The following is a 15,430-nucleotide window of genomic DNA, read 5'->3' as shown; positions in this document are numbered from 1 at the left end:
CAAAAATAAATGTTTTAAACTGTTCCTGAAGGGACAGAGAGAGAATAGTTCTGCCATGATGTATCAGCCGGGACTGTATTTTTAGTGCAGCATTGTAGAAACTAAAAATATCCTGTTATAGTAGATCCTTTTTATAGGTCTGTGTGTGTGTGTGTGTGTGTGTGTGTGTTTATAATGTACGCACAAGTGCCTTTGTGCATCGGCAGCCACTCTTCACATTACAGCTGGACTCCATTAGTCCTTGAAAATTAATGTAATCCTAGTTAAGAAAAAAATTAATTACTGTACCAGAGCTGTGTTTTATCCAAAGCTAGTGTTAGCTCCTTAGCTGGCAGCTTAGTTTGAGAGGCTCCAGGGCCCCGTGGAGTTGTGGCTTTGGTATCACAGCATTGGCTGCTGTGTTTTTCCTGTCAAGAGCATTCCTCAGTTCTTTAGGGCTAGACATGTGGCATGTAGAAAGTAACCACAGACCCCTCTGCCTCAGTGAAATATTATGTTCCAGTCTGGTCATCCCCCAAGATGGTGTCCCCCACAGGTTTCACTCACCTGCCATAGCAAGTTTTCTTATCAGGTTTCTTTACAAAAGAGCTACTTCAGCAGTGGTATCTCTGTCCATGTTCTTGAGAGGAGAAACAACATTTATCAAAGTCCAGGAGACACATGGAATTTAACTGGGAGGATTTTGCATGGACAATTAAGAATGACAGTCACATTTTGCCCTTACTTTTTGTTTAAGGATTTGACTAGTTTGTTTAATATACACCTTTTATTATAAATGAGTGTGTCAGCGTTGACTGCCGGTTTCTAGTCAGACTTCTCTGCACCAGCCCTGGGTGAGAGGCTGACTGGCTCAGCATGTGAGTAATGTTTCCAGCTTTGTCATCAGTGTTCTGGGATGAGATACAGGGCACAGCCGAGAAGCCGTTGCCGTCCACCTCGCCTTCACGTTGCAGCTCTTGTGCAATTGCCTGCTTTGTTGTTTGTTTTTCTTCTTCGGGAGCCTGGATTGGGGTGGGGGAATAAAGTGGGGTAGGTGGGAAGATTGCTGTTTCTTTGCTGGTCAGACTCTCCAGGCTCTCTGTGGAGAGTCCGGGCAGGATCCATCTGACTTGGATTGCAGTTCTTTTTTTCTGCTGAGCTGGGGCGTGGGCAGCCTAGGCCTGTGTAACTCGTGACAGGCCTCCCAAAGTGCCATGATGGCATGGATCCTCGTGGAGCTGTTGAGAACAAAAACAGGGTTAGTGACCTTTCATTTCTTTTTGGGCATGGGTTCTGAGACTTATCTCTGGGCCTTATGTTCCTGCTAATGATTCTAGGTCCCCCAGTCCTCTCCCCGTCATCCCCTGGCTGACAAATGGTTGAGCTCTCAGCTTCCTGTACTTGATCCCCAAACAGTGTAGTCCAGTAAAAGTAGTAATTAGGCCTTTTACAAATTTATTTTATTAGTGAAGAGAGTTGGTAGGTAATGGGCTGTAATTCTAACACAGCCAGTTTGGAGATTCATAAAAAATTTTAAAAGAGCAGTTTTTACCAGAGGCAGTGGGCCTGTTATTTCAAGTTCTCGGCTGAGCCGAAATCAGAGTGGCGTGGGACCCACGGTGGAGTTTGTTGCAGGGAGGATGCAAAGCTACGTTCCTTTTTGTTACAGTCTGTGCAGTACCCATCCTTGAGGGTGTTTTACCCTGGCATTGGAAAAAAGGAAACCTTGTTTTCCAAGAACTCTGCTCTCTCTCAGCTTGATAAGCATTTGAAAATAAAAGCTGCACAATTGAAATTGGCAGTGCATCCTCATTCTTTTGTCTCTCTGTTTATTTTTTTCCCTCATCCCTCAACATGTGTGCTACAGCCCATGGTTATTACACCCTCAAGAATGATGGCCTGGAACTCAGCAAACTCGCACCAATGTCTGCCTGCCCTGCATTCTGTTGTTTGGAGCTGGCTGCGGCATCAGGGCCTAGCGCTGAGAGGCCGGGTGGATCAGCCTCCACAGCTCCATCTGTGGCACATTTCCCTTCTCCCCTGAAGCTGCTGCTTGGAATTTTGAGCTCCTCCAGAATCCTGATTGTCAGCTCAATCTTTTTTGTTAGTTTTTGTAGTTAACTTAATTGATGTGTTTACCTGTCCATTGGAGGAGCGCAAGAAGAAAGTGCTTTGGCACTCAGCAGAGCGGTTCTGCCTCTTGAAAAGATTCTTCTGAGGTAGGGCTTTATAATACTGACCCTGAGAAGAAAAAAGATGCTATGGTTTAGGCCAGGGTGACTGTAAGTCCTGGTTTGCCCAGGGATGGCTCCTATTTATGAATTACTCATAGCACACCCCTTCACTCTCAGAAGTATCCCAATTTAGGAGATAAATTTTAGCATCATACTAGCTTAGATGAATTTAGCAAGAAATAACAGATAACCCACTCACTACAAACTGTTAATTCTTTGTCTAGAAATGTAATGGCTTTGTGAGGCAGTGCCAAACCCTGCCCTAAGCATTGCATGCAGATTCCACTGGAGTCATGCACATGTGACCTCAGAAAGCATTGCTGTGTTTCTGGCTCTGTGAGTGTGGACTGGCCTTCCCGCTTGAGTAGGTCCTGGTTAAGCCAGTTTTGAAACACCGTGTCACTTATTTGCGCATTCCTGGTTATCACTGCCTAGTTGGTTGAGTCAGAACCTGGAGTTAGTTTGGTAGGGTGTGGTTTCAGGTTTACAGACGTCCCTGGTTGATGCCTATGAAGGGTTGGTGCCTGATGTAACTGAAGAGGGTGTTACTTCAGGTTAGTAGTCCTTGTTTTCTCTTGACTGTTTGGACTGAACCTGGTATTACTGTTTCCCAAAGAATATTTTTGGTTTGAAAACTGAAGGTCAGCAGTTCGCAAGTGCCGAGCGTAAAGCCAACTCTGTGGTTTGTCTTGTGCCACTGGGCCAGCAGCGCTGCAGTCCTGATCGATTGATCTGCAGCAATATAAAACCACGAACAGCAACTGCCAGACAACACTCCACCTCACCCATTTCCTTGTCCAACCTGTCTCGCTGCCCAGATCCCCTTTCTTTTTCCTTGTATGTCTGTCTCACTCTTGGTTATGTATTTCACTTTTTTGGGTCTATCTTTTTCCATCTCCCTGTCTCTTTCCATAACAGTTTTAATAATGTTTTAGTTAGTTCCAGCCTTTTCCCTGAATGGATCCCATTGGAAAATGCATTTGAAAGGAAACAGTTATACACTTCCCTTCCTTTGAAACTCTGTTGGCACCTTTTCCAGTGCAGTAAACCATACAACATGTATTTTCAAAGTTTCCAAACACAGACACGCTGGCGTTAAATTTATGAAAAAATATTTTATTCAGCTGTATGGTAACTGTGACTTTCAGAGATGCTGATCAGATTTGAAATTGGTACTGACTTTTGGAGCTCCAGCAGGTTTTCATATCTCCGCGGGAAATATAACCAAACCGGTTCTTGGGGAGTCTGTGATGCTTGGAGCCTTGGCTTTTGATTGGCAGGTTGGGCGGGAAGAGTTGGAGCGAGAGATGTGGATGTGGGGATCCCCAGCCATACCCAGAAGGAAACAGGGAAAGTCAGTGAGTCAGTGAAGAGTATGGCATAGCCGTGTTGGGCACAGGAACAGAATGTAATTTCCTTCTATGCATAGAAGGTAAATTATTTTCTGTTTACTCTAGCCAAGGCTGAAGGTCAAATAACATGTTTTTTTTTTTTTTTTTTTTTTAAGACGGAGTCTCGCTGTGTCGCCCAGGCTAGAGTGCAGTGGCGCGATCTCGGCTCACTGCAAGCTGTGCCTCCCAGGTTCACGCCATTCTCCTGCCTCAGTCTCCCGAGTAGCTGGGACTACAGGCACCCGCCACCACGCCCGGCTAGTTTTCTGTATTTTTAGTAGAGACGGGGTTTTACCGTGTTAGCCAGGATGGTCTTGATCTCCTGACCTCATGATCTGCCCACCTTGGCCTCCCAAAGTGCTGGAATTACAGGCGTGAGCCACCTCGCCCGGCCCAAATAACATCTTTTTGTTATTTTCTTTAGGGTGCCAAGGCTAAGAAGAGTTATTTATTTGCCTTCAAGGCAGTGAATGTGTTGCTGTTGTTAAAAATGATTACCACACTTTTCCCTTTTATACCTATGCTATGTTCTGAAGCACAAAAATATATATATTAGAATTCGTCTATGTTTTTTTTCTTTTTTTTATGATTGTTAACTTGTTTTTTTTTTTCTTTTACCTTTGAACTGTTGTCCAGTCTGAGACATCCTGTTATAGCATGTTCTATGTATTTTTTTTCTATTTTTTAAAGATAAAATCCAGCTCCTGCAGGAAGTTCTATGTATTTGAGAGTCCATGGGTATGACTGAGGTTGGAATTTGGTAAGCAAGCATGGTGATCCTTCTCAAGTACCCCGACAGTGTGTTCAGGAGATCCTTGGGAATGCTCTTGAAAGAAGCCTTTCAGAAGGACATTTCTTCCAGATTGCTCAAGCAGCAGCTAAACCGTGTCTTGGCTCACCTAGGTTTAAAAGCTGAGCATCCTGCAGGCCATGTATCCCACTCAGTTCAGTTAACAAGGGTTTGTTAAGCACTCATTATATGTCTGTCTGCTTAGCTCTTAGTTTGCTTTTTTTTTTTTAAGCGTTTGCCTTTGTTGGCTGCAGACAGCGTTTTCAGAAATGCTGTATCTGTTTTCTCTCGGTTTGCTTGTCCTCTCTGCCTGGTTCTTGGGTTTCCTTTTTCTCGTGCAGCATCCAATATATCAGCATTAACTAAAGATACTACCTGGGCCCTCCTCTTTCTCTTTCCCCCTTGGTATATTGTAAAATCTCGTCGTTTCAACTGTCATCTCTGTGCACCCCCCCAAATTTCTTTACTGCCCTGATCTTTTTCATGAACTTTGGCCCACATTTCTAACTTTTTGTTGTATATTTTCATCTGGAATCGCAAGCTTATTCAGAATTGACTCATCCATAGCAGGTTTGCAGTAATGCACACCAGTAGTCCCAGCTACTCACGAGGCTGAGGAAAGATCACTTGAGCCCAGAAGTTTGAGGCCGAACTGGGCAATATAACGAGACCCCATCTCTTAAAGAAAGAAAAAAAAAAGGTTCATCCTCTCCCTCACTTGTCAGGTTCCCCCCAGGAAGCTGGATTGGGGCAGAGGGAGAAATTGAACTGTGTTGCAGCTATAAAAAGGGCTTACCCAGTCCTGCAAGGAGCTCTGGACCTAGGCTAACCCTTCAGAGTACTCCCTAATTGGATCAGAGGGGCTGAATCTTTGTACCCCCTCTCTTTCCCCACCAAGTAGTTGGATGTGGGTTACCTGGGAAGGTGCGGGGATTTGGGGGAAGTGCCTTTCTTTAGCTGAGAACAAGTCTCAGTGAAGGTCTCAGATGAGAGCTGCCATTGCCAACACTGGCGGAAGGAGTGAGTGCGTTAGTCTTGGAGGGGATCTGGGCAGTGCCCCAAGTAATCTACTGCCCCACCAAACTGCTTCCTCCTATGCGCAGTAATATTTCTGTGATCGGTACCAATGTCCTCCATGAACTCGGGCTGTCTTGGCCTCAGCGTTTGTATTTTTAAGTTGAGATATAATTTACATGAAACAATAATACACAGATATTAAGTAGTCAGTTTGATGAATTTTGACAAATGCCTACACTATTCTTACATTTTTTTCTTTTTTACCCTGTGTGTTAGGAGTATTTGAAAGTAACAAGAGCTGGGCCAGGTGCAGTGGCTTGTGCCTGTAATCCTAGCACTTTGGGAGGCCAAGGCAGACGGATCACTTGAGTCCAGGAGGTCGAGACCAGACTGGGTAACATGGTGAAACCTTGTCTGTACAAAAAATAGAAAAAGTTAGGCAGGCATGGTGGCACACACCTGTAGTCCCAGTCCCAGGGGCTCAGGAGGCTGAGGCAAGAGGATCGCTTGAGCCTGGGAGGTTGAATCTACAGCAGTGAGCTGTGATCGTGCCACTGCACTCCAGCTTGGGTAACACAGTGACACCCTGTCTCCAAAAAAGAAAAAAGAAAGAGAAAGTGGGGTGGGGGGCAGAGAGAGAGAGAACAGAACGAGAGCCATCTTGAAATAGCTTAAACAAGAAAGGAATTATAGTATAAAGAACTTTAGGACTGGGATAAAGCCAGGCCTGCAGAGGGGAATGGAACCAAGAAAGCCTCTTTCTTTCTTTTCTTTCTTTCTTTTTTTTGGTGGGGTCTCGCTCTGTCACCCAGGCTGGAGTGCAATGGTGCTATCTCAGCTCACTGCAAGCTCCGCCTCCCGGGTTCACGCCATTCTTCTGCCTCAGCCTCCCAAGTAGCTGGGACTACAGGTGCCGCCACCACGCCTGGCTAGTGTTTTGTATTTTTAGTAGAAACGGGGTTTCACCATGTTAGCCAGGATGGTCTTGATCTCCTGACCTCATGATCCACCCACCTCGGCCTCCCAAAGTGCTGAGATTACAGGCGTGAGCCACCGCACCCAGCCAAGAAAGCCTCTTTCTGTACTTTTCTTTTCTGCATATTGCTTGCCTCTCTGCCCCTCTTCTCTGCCTGGCATATAGGCTCATAAGGCATATACAGAATACCCTTACTATACACAATAATTGTTGTGTCACTTTTATATACATATACTTTTGTAAGTAGAGCTATCTTGTCCGGGCACGGTGGCTCATGCCTGAAATTCCAGCACTTCGGGAAGCTAAGGCATGTGGGTCATTTAAGGTCAGGAGTTCGAGACCAGCCTGGCCAGCCTGGTGAAACTCAGTCTCTACTAAAAATACAAAAATTTAGATTGGACACAGTGGCTCGCGCCTATAATCCTAGCACTTTGGGAGGCCAAGATGTGCAGATCACGTGAGGCCAGGAGCTCGAGACCAGCCTGGCTAACGTGATGAAACCCCATCTCTACTAAAAATACAAAAGTTAGCCAGGCATGGTGGCACACACCTGTAGTCCCAGCTACTCAGGAGGCTGAGACAGGAGAATTGCTTGAACCTGGGAGGTGGAGGTTGCAGAGCCGAGATTGCGCCACTGCACTCCAGCCTGGGCAACAGAGCAAGACTCTGCCTCAAAAAAAAAAAAAAAGTTTAGCTGGGCGTGGTGGCACGCACCTGTAATCCCAGCTACTTGGGAGGCTGATCTCTTGAACCCGGGAGACAGAGGTTGCAGTGAGCTGAGATGGTGCCATTGCATTCCAGCCTAGGCAGCAGAGGAAGACTCCATCTCAACACAAAACCAAAAAACAAATAGAACTGTCTTACATCTTACTCTTTTGGTTTGTTTTGTTTATTGAGACAAGGTCTCGCTCTGTCGTCCAGGTTGGAATGCAGTGGTGTGATCTCGGCTCACTGCAACCTCCTCATCCTGGACTTAACCCATCCTCCCACCTTGCCTCCCCAATATCTGGGACCACAGACACATGCTACTGTGCCCAGCTAATTTTGATGGAGTCTCACTTTGTTGCCCAGGCTGGTCTCCAACTCCTGAGCTCAAGCGATCCACCCACTTCAGCCTTCCAAAGTGCTGGGATTACAGCCTTGGGCCACCGCACCTGGACATCTTACTCTTTTTAATGGCTGTTTTATATTCATGTTTGCAGTCTTTTCCTGTCCAAACTGTATCAACAGTGAGTTTCATCATTCACATCATTTCATACCTCTTTAAACTTCCTAGAGATTTTTCACTTTCTTCTTTGGTTTCTAGTTGATAGCACAAGCAAGTCCTGTTAGACTTCAGCTCCTTGAAGGTCCAGTTTATGTCTGATTCATCTACACAAACTAAATGCCCAGCACAGGTCCTTACATGTAGTAGCCACTTGGTGAATGCTGACTGTGTGAATATGAAGAAACGAATTGGTTCAGCACCATGTGAAGTACCGTTCAGATCAGCTCCAACAACCCAGGCGCTGCAGTAAGCACTTCGGGTTTGGTGGGGTCTGCGCTGTGGACCCCGCCCTGCTGGGATTTCTAGGCTCGTGGGGCATCTTGGTAAATTGTAAATCCTGTATGAGGACAGCTGTGAGCCCACACGCCTGGTGAGTGTTACAGGTAGAAATACTGCCAGAATCCGGAGGAGGAGGCCTATAGTACAGCTCTGTTATGTACTGGATCTTGAAGGAAGGACTTAGGCAAGGGAGAGGAAAGACGTAAACTGTGGAGAGTGGGGTAGGAGAATGGCCATTCAGAAGTGTGGAGGCAGGTTTGCCATTTTGTTTTTTGACTGGTCATTCGCCATCTTTGGATGTGGGACGCTTTATTTATTTATTTATTTATTTATTTCGGAGAGACACAGCCTCCCTCTGTTGCCCAGGCTGGAGTGCAGTGTCATGAACATTGCTCACTGCAGCCTCCAACTCCTGGGCTTACGCCATCCTCCCACCTCGACCTCCCAAAGTGCTTGGATTACAGGCCTGAGCCACCACACCCAGCAAGTGTGGGGCCCTTTTAAAGAAGCAAGGCAGTGATCTATAAATAAACCTGTTAGGTCTTTTGAGCCAAGCAGAAGCAGGTCAGCTCTGTCCTCTAAATGGAGGAAATCTCACCAAGAAAATAAAGTTGAACTGGTGCTTTAAAACCTGTCTGTTTGGCAGGGGGTTGCTAATCCCACATTTATGGAGCTTTGTTCTGGGTACCAGTGTTAAAATATAAATGTACCTTTTAAATCCCCTTGCTTTATAGCATACTGTTATACTTTTTGTTGTAGAAATATTCCAAAAATGTGCCTAAATTAAATTTTACAATCTAGACAATTCCCCCTTTATATCCATACATCTGTGTTTATATATGTATATATTTAATTGCATATATATTTTAATATATCATTGGTCTTTTTAAAACAATCTTTTCTAGTGTATGTCACTTTCTCATTTATCTAGAGTTTTTCTTTAGGACTTTGTTAGAATTCTTCATTCCTCATTCTGGATTGATCCCTCATCATCAACTGTAAAGCATTTTTGCATTTGGGTTTCTCTGACCTTTAGAGGTGTGATATACAGAATGTTGACTAAACAACTGCATTAAATATCAGATATTAGATATTAGATACTAGATATTAGTTATCAGATATTAGGAATCTCTCTACTTAAAGAAACCCATCATGGATAATTTTGAAATAAAACCGATCATTTTCTAATTCAGTGGGGTTTTTTGTTTGTTGTGTTTTGTTTTTTTGAGTCATAGTCTTGCACTGTTGCCCAGGCTGGAGTGCAGTGGCACCATCTTGGCCTCGGCTCACTGCAACCTCTGCTTCCTGAGTTCAAGTGATTCTTGTGCCTCAGTCTCCCAAGTAGCTAGGATTACAGGCATGCACCACCGTGTCTGCTTATTTTGTGTGTGTGTGTGTGTGTGTTTTTAGTAGGGACAAGATTTTACTATGTTGGCCAGGATGGTTTTGAACTCCTGGCCTCAAGTGATCTGCCTGCCCCGGCTTCCCAAAGTGCTGGGATTATAGGCATGAGCCACCGTGCCTGGCCTAGTGTCATTTTAATTTAGTTTTATAGATCTTTTTAAAAAATATTTTGCTTTCATCTTTATTATCATTATTATTATTATTATTTGAGAAGGTGTCTCTGCTGCCCAGGCTGGAGTGTACTGGTGCAGTTTCGGTTCATTGCATCGTCCACCACCAGGGTTCAAGCGATTCTCCTGCCTCAGCCTCCCAAGTAGCTGGGATTCCAGGCATGCGCTTCCACATCCAGCTAATTTTTGTACTTGTAGTAGAGAGGGGGTTTCACCATGTTGGTCAGGCTGGTCTCTGGTCTCAAACTCCTGACCTCAGGCGATCTACCTGCTTTGGCCTCCTAAAGTGCTGTGATTTCAGGCATGAGCCCCTGCTCCCGGCCAAATTTTATTATTTTTTTTTAGAGACAAGGTCTTGCTGTGTTGCCCAGGCCAGAGTGCAGTGTTGTGATTATAGCTCACTGCAGCCTTGAACTCCTGGGTTCAAGTGATCCTCCTGCCTCAGCCTCCTGAGTAGCTGGAACTACAGGAGCATGCCACCATGCCCAGCTAATTTTATTTTTTATTTTTTTGTAGAGGTGGGATCTCGCCATGTTGCCCACTGTGGACTCAAGTGATTCTCCAGCCTCGGCCTCCCAAAGTGCTGGGGTTATAGGCATGAACCACTGCACCTGGTCTGTAGAGCTTCTTAAAACATAATGTGTCTATTAATGTATAACTTATTCCTATATATGGGTTTTGGAAAAATATTTTTAGAATTTTATATATATGTATTTTGTCTCACCATATAGATAACTTTAGGATACTATTTCTGGGGTATCTTTTAACAGCATGTAATAATAGGCTATGTGTTATAAAAAATATTTTCAGGCTGGGTGCAATGGCTCACGCCTGTGATCCTAGCACTTTGGGAGACCAAGGCGGGTGGATCAGTTGAGGTCAGAAGTTCGAGACCAGCCTGGCCAACATGGGGAAATGCCACCTCTACTGAAAACATAAAAATTAACCAGACATGGTGGCACATACCTGTAGTCCCAGCTACTCGAGAGGCTGAGGCACGAGAATTGCTTGAGCTCAGGAGGCAGAGGTTGCAGCGAGCTGAGAGTGCGGCATTATATTACAACCTGGGTGACAGAGCTAGCCTCTGTCTGGGAAGGAAAAAAAAAAAGAATATATATATATATATATATATATATACACACACACACACACACATATATATACACACACATATATATATACACACACATATATACACACACACACATATATATATACACACACACACACACGTGTGTGTGTATTTATTTATATATTTGTAAGGTTGTTGTTCGCTTTTTTCATATACTATCTCTTGCATAGAGTCCGTGCTTTAAAAAATTATTTTTGGACTCAGTGCTGAGAAAAAGGAGTTTTTTTTCCTGAGGAATTGATATACTTACTCCTTTCTGATAATGAGAACTATACAATTATTGGTGTTTCCTTTTTTGCTTTGGCTGAGAGTAAATTTTAAGTCAAATTTTAAGTCCGTTTATGGTAGGCTGTTAACCCGTGTGATTGACGTTTTTTCCTTTTTCTTGGTCTTGATTCTCTAATCTGCTTTAACGTGATCTCATTTTATGTGATTTTGCTGTAAGTTGTCACAAATCTTTTGTGAATTGTGGTATAAAAGAATAAATATAAAAAATTTTAATCTAGTTTAAAATTAGATACAGGCCAGGCGTGGTGGCTCACGCCTGTAATCCCAGCACTTTGGGAGGCTGAGATGGATGGATCACTTGAAGTCAGGGGTTCGAGACCAGGGTGGTCAACATGGTGAAACTCAGTTTCTACTAAAAGTACAAAAATTAGCCAGACATGTTGGTAGACGCCTGTAATCTCAGCTATTTGGGAGGCTGAGGCAGGGGAATTGCTTGATTCCGGAATGTGGAGGTTGCAGTGAGCTGAGATTGCGCCATTGCACTCCAGCTTAGGTGACAAAGCGAGACTCAGTCTCAAAAAACAAAACAAAACAAAGAACTAGATACACACAAGTTTAAAACAATATATATTGGTTTCAGTAAGTATATTGACAAATTGACCAGTCCAGCAAATTTGGAAGGGCTATATTATTATTATTACTATTAAGGCAGAGTTTTACTCTGCACCCAGGCTAGAGTGCAGTGGCGTGATCTAGCTCCCTGCAACTTTTGCCTCCCAGGCTAAAGCAATCTTCCTGCTTCAGCCTCCTGATTAGCTGGGGTTATAGGCACATGCCACCATGTCTGACTAATTTTTGTATTTTTAATAGAGGCGAGGTTTTGACATGTTACCTAAGGTGGTCAGGAACTCCTGGGCTCAAGTGATTCGCCTACCTCGCCTCCCAAAGTGTTGGAATTACAGGCGTGAACCACCATGCCCAGCTGGAAGCGTTATTATTGAAAGGTATGTCTATTCCACAGCTTCTGGGTCCGGAGACTAGCTGGTACCTTACCACGTTTCTAGTCACCTTCATTTAGTGCTATTTTATCACTTTCTTCCTTGACACAATTGTTTTATCTAGCTTATTATTCTTCTGACTTCTACTTTAAACCTAGATGCACCACAGTGGGTGGGGTTGGATGAAGTCATTACGTTCGCAGTGGTCTGGACATCGGTCACGGATTGTAAGGCCTCGAGGAACCATTTTAGGATGAGTTTCTAGAGCAGAGTCGAATGAATGCGCAGATCTGGATATTCACAAGGTAGCCACCAAAAAGTTGTGTCTTATCGGTCTTGTTTTTCAGTACTGACCCCTCAAACTTTGTTTGATGACTCTAATCTTTACATTCTGGAAGCTTCTTGAAAAAGCTAACTTCTCAGAAGGCCTCCAAGAGGTCCTTTCTGTTCTAGGTACCTTTCTGTCTCGCCTGTCTCGGAATTGTTTTATTTTTGGCATTGTTTACAAACCCTGTCAGACTTTTAAAAATCCTTAGCTGGGTATGGTGGCACACGCCTGTGGTCCCAGTTACTTCAGAGGTTGAGGTGGGAGGATCACTTGAGCCCAGGAGGTCAAGGCTGCAGTGAGCTATGGCCATGCCACTGAACTCCAGCCTGGGCAATAGAGCAAGACCCCATCGCTTAAAAAAAAATCATTTAGGAAGCCATAGAATGAAAATAAATTGAGTTAATTTGTGAAAATGGAAGCTGAACACTTTCCCGCCCCTACTGCCTGCCGTGTCAGTGGAGTTTCTCTGAATCAAGGTGTCTGCAGGCATTATCCCCCCTAATTTTTACTTCTGGCTCAAAAGTGCTCCTGAAGCTTCACACCAGCAGAGGTGGGTTTCAAGGTGTGTGTCTGAATCAGCGGCCAAATCTCCTTGCTTTATTAAAAGTGATGTAGCTGTATTTCTTCCTTCTCACTGTTACGGGAAAACTTCCTTCCAGATTGGCTAATGGATATGCCTCTTAGGAAGCCTCTTTCATATCACTTCTCCTCCACAACCTTCAACTTTTGACACAAGACACCTCATATCTGCTCTATGGGATTCCATAGGGACTACCTGTCTTGTTTAAGGAGCTACCATGCTTTTCTACTCTTCCTTTGCTTTTCCTCAAATACTGGGAGAGAGGCAAGCTTCCCAAAACGTCTGGCAAGCAGTGTAGAAGCAGAAACTCTGTCCTACAGGGTCTGCTTGTAACTGTTCCAAATGAGATGCTGGAATGGCAGGCCCTTGCTCTCCTGGGCCTCATTACTAAGGGACTCGTCCAGTGCCAGCATGCTATTCTGCTGGCAGCAGCTCTGCTTGCCCAAGAGGGGATGTGTATTGAATAACTCTGGGCTCAGGCAGTAACCTGTGAGTGACAAAAATATCAATCCAGAGACACAGCTAAGGTGGAAATAGCCAAAGTGTGTTTTGACTGGCAACTTATTTATTTATTTATTTATTTTCCAGGAAATCTATTGGAGTACCATTTGTAAAACTGCATGGGTATTTCCTGGAAAAAGTTAAGCACTCATTTAGAAGTATTTTCATTTTGTCTTATAGAGAGTAGATGGTTTGCTGTCTGTCTTGCCAAGATGTGTTGATAGAGCCCCCGGACATGCCTTGGCCCTGGAGTCCTATATAAAGAATCAGGGAAAGCCAGGCTGTCCTCTGGAGGGCCTGGCACTTCTGGAGATCATTTCTCACCTTCAGAAGGTGGCACTTGTGTCGTCATGCTGTAGAGAGCTTTGGAATCGACCTGGCGGAGGGTTAGAATTCCCTACTCAGCCACTTGCCAGCTGCGTGGCCTTGATGACGAAAGTTTACTTACCCTCTCTGAGGTTGAGTTTCTTGGTTCATAAAGCAGGTTATCAGTGCCAATTGTCAGGGGTTTTCTGAGTGTTAGATACAATATGCAAAACGCCTCGTCCAAGGCTTTGTTACATACTGGGTACTCAGTGGATGTCTGCTTTTCTTCATCAAATTAGCCTCTAGTTATGAACTCTTAACACTTCAGGTGAAGGTGTTTCTCAATGTCATTACTCTGTTTCTTTCTTTTTTTTTTTCCCCCCCCTTTTTCAGACACAGTCTTGCTCTGTCACCCAGGCTGGAAAGCGGTGGTATGATCTTAGTTCACTGTAGCCTTGAACTCCCAGGCTCAAGTGATCTTCCTGCCTTAGCCTCCTAAGTAGCTGAGACTATAGGCAACTGCCACCACTGCAGGCTCATTTTTTATTTTTTTTCTGCTAGAGTTAGGGTCTCACTATGTTGCTCAGGCTGGTCTCAAACTCCTGGGCTCATGTGATCCTCCCCTCTTGGCCTCCCAAAGTGCTAGGATTACAGGTGTGAACTTGTTTTTGACATTTGAATGATTAAGTAGTTTGTTCCTTTTTAATGTTGAATAGTCTTCACTGTGTGGATATACCACAATTTGTTTATCCATTCACTTGTTGATGGATATTTGGTGTTTTTTCCTCCAGTTTTTAAGCTTCATGAGTCAAACTGCTATGAACATTCTTTGCGTGCACGTATGCTTTCATTTTTGGGGAGTAAATACCTGTGAGTGATATAGCTGGGTCATTTGGTACTTAACTTTTTTTTTTTTCCTTTGACATGGAGTCTTGCTCTGTTGCCCTGGCTGGAGTGCAGCGGCACAATCTCAGCTCACTGCAGCCTCCAACTTCTGGATTCAAACAAATCTTCTGCCTCAGCCTCCCAAGTAGCTGGGATTACAGGCACGTCCCACCATGCCCGGCTGATTTTTGTATTTTAGTAGAGATGGGGTTTCACCATGTTGGCCAGGCTGGTCTCGAACTCCTGGCCTCAAGTGATCCACCTACTTTGGCCTCCCAAAGTGCTGAGATTACAGCCATGAGCCACCGCACCTAGCCTGGTGTTTAACTTTTTAAGATACTGCCAAAGTGGTTATATCATTTATCTTTTTTTTTTTTTTTGGACCAAGTCTCATTTTGTCACCCAGGCTGGAGTGCAGTGGTGTGATCTCGGCTCACTACAACCTCTACCTCCCAGGTTCAGGCTTTTCTCCTGCTTCAGCCTCCCATGTAGCTGGGATTACAGTGCCTGCCACCATGCCCAATATTTTTTGTATTTTTAATAGAGATGGGGTTTCTCCATGTTGGTCAGGCTGATCTCGAACTCCTGACCTCAAGCCATCCACCCACCACCTCAGCCTCCTAAAGTTCTGGGATTACAGGCGGAGTCACCGCGCCTGGCCTCATTTAACATTCTTGAAGCAGTGTGTGAGAATTTCAGCTACTTAACATCCTCTCCAGTGCTTGTTACTGTTTGTCCATCTTTTTTATTATTGCCGTCCTGTTGGGTGTGGAGTTGTATGTGTGATTTTGATCTGCATTTCCCTAACGATTAGTAATGTTGAGCATCTTTTCATGTACGTACTTGCCATCCATATATCTTCTTTCCCCGATTTTGTTGTTTATTTTGCTAAGTTGAGTTTTTTATATACCTCAGTTCTGAGTCCTTTGTCAGATGTATCTTTTACAATTATTTTTTCCCTGTGA

The 15,430-nt window shown here is 44.3% G+C and overlaps 1 protein-coding gene across 6 annotated transcripts in view; it reads left to right on the top strand.

The window, feature by feature from the left end:
* Positions 1-15,430, top strand: part of SMG6 (SMG6 nonsense mediated mRNA decay factor) — a 246,956-nt gene that overhangs the window by 86,581 nt on the left and 144,945 nt on the right. The gene's annotated exons all lie outside the window — the stretch shown is intronic.

Source organism: Piliocolobus tephrosceles, chromosome 16 (assembly GCF_002776525.5).
Source record: "Piliocolobus tephrosceles isolate RC106 chromosome 16, ASM277652v3, whole genome shotgun sequence".
In the NCBI taxonomy this organism is placed as follows: domain Eukaryota; kingdom Metazoa; phylum Chordata; class Mammalia; order Primates; family Cercopithecidae; genus Piliocolobus; species Piliocolobus tephrosceles.
This window is presented reverse-complemented; position numbering and strand designations above follow the sequence as displayed.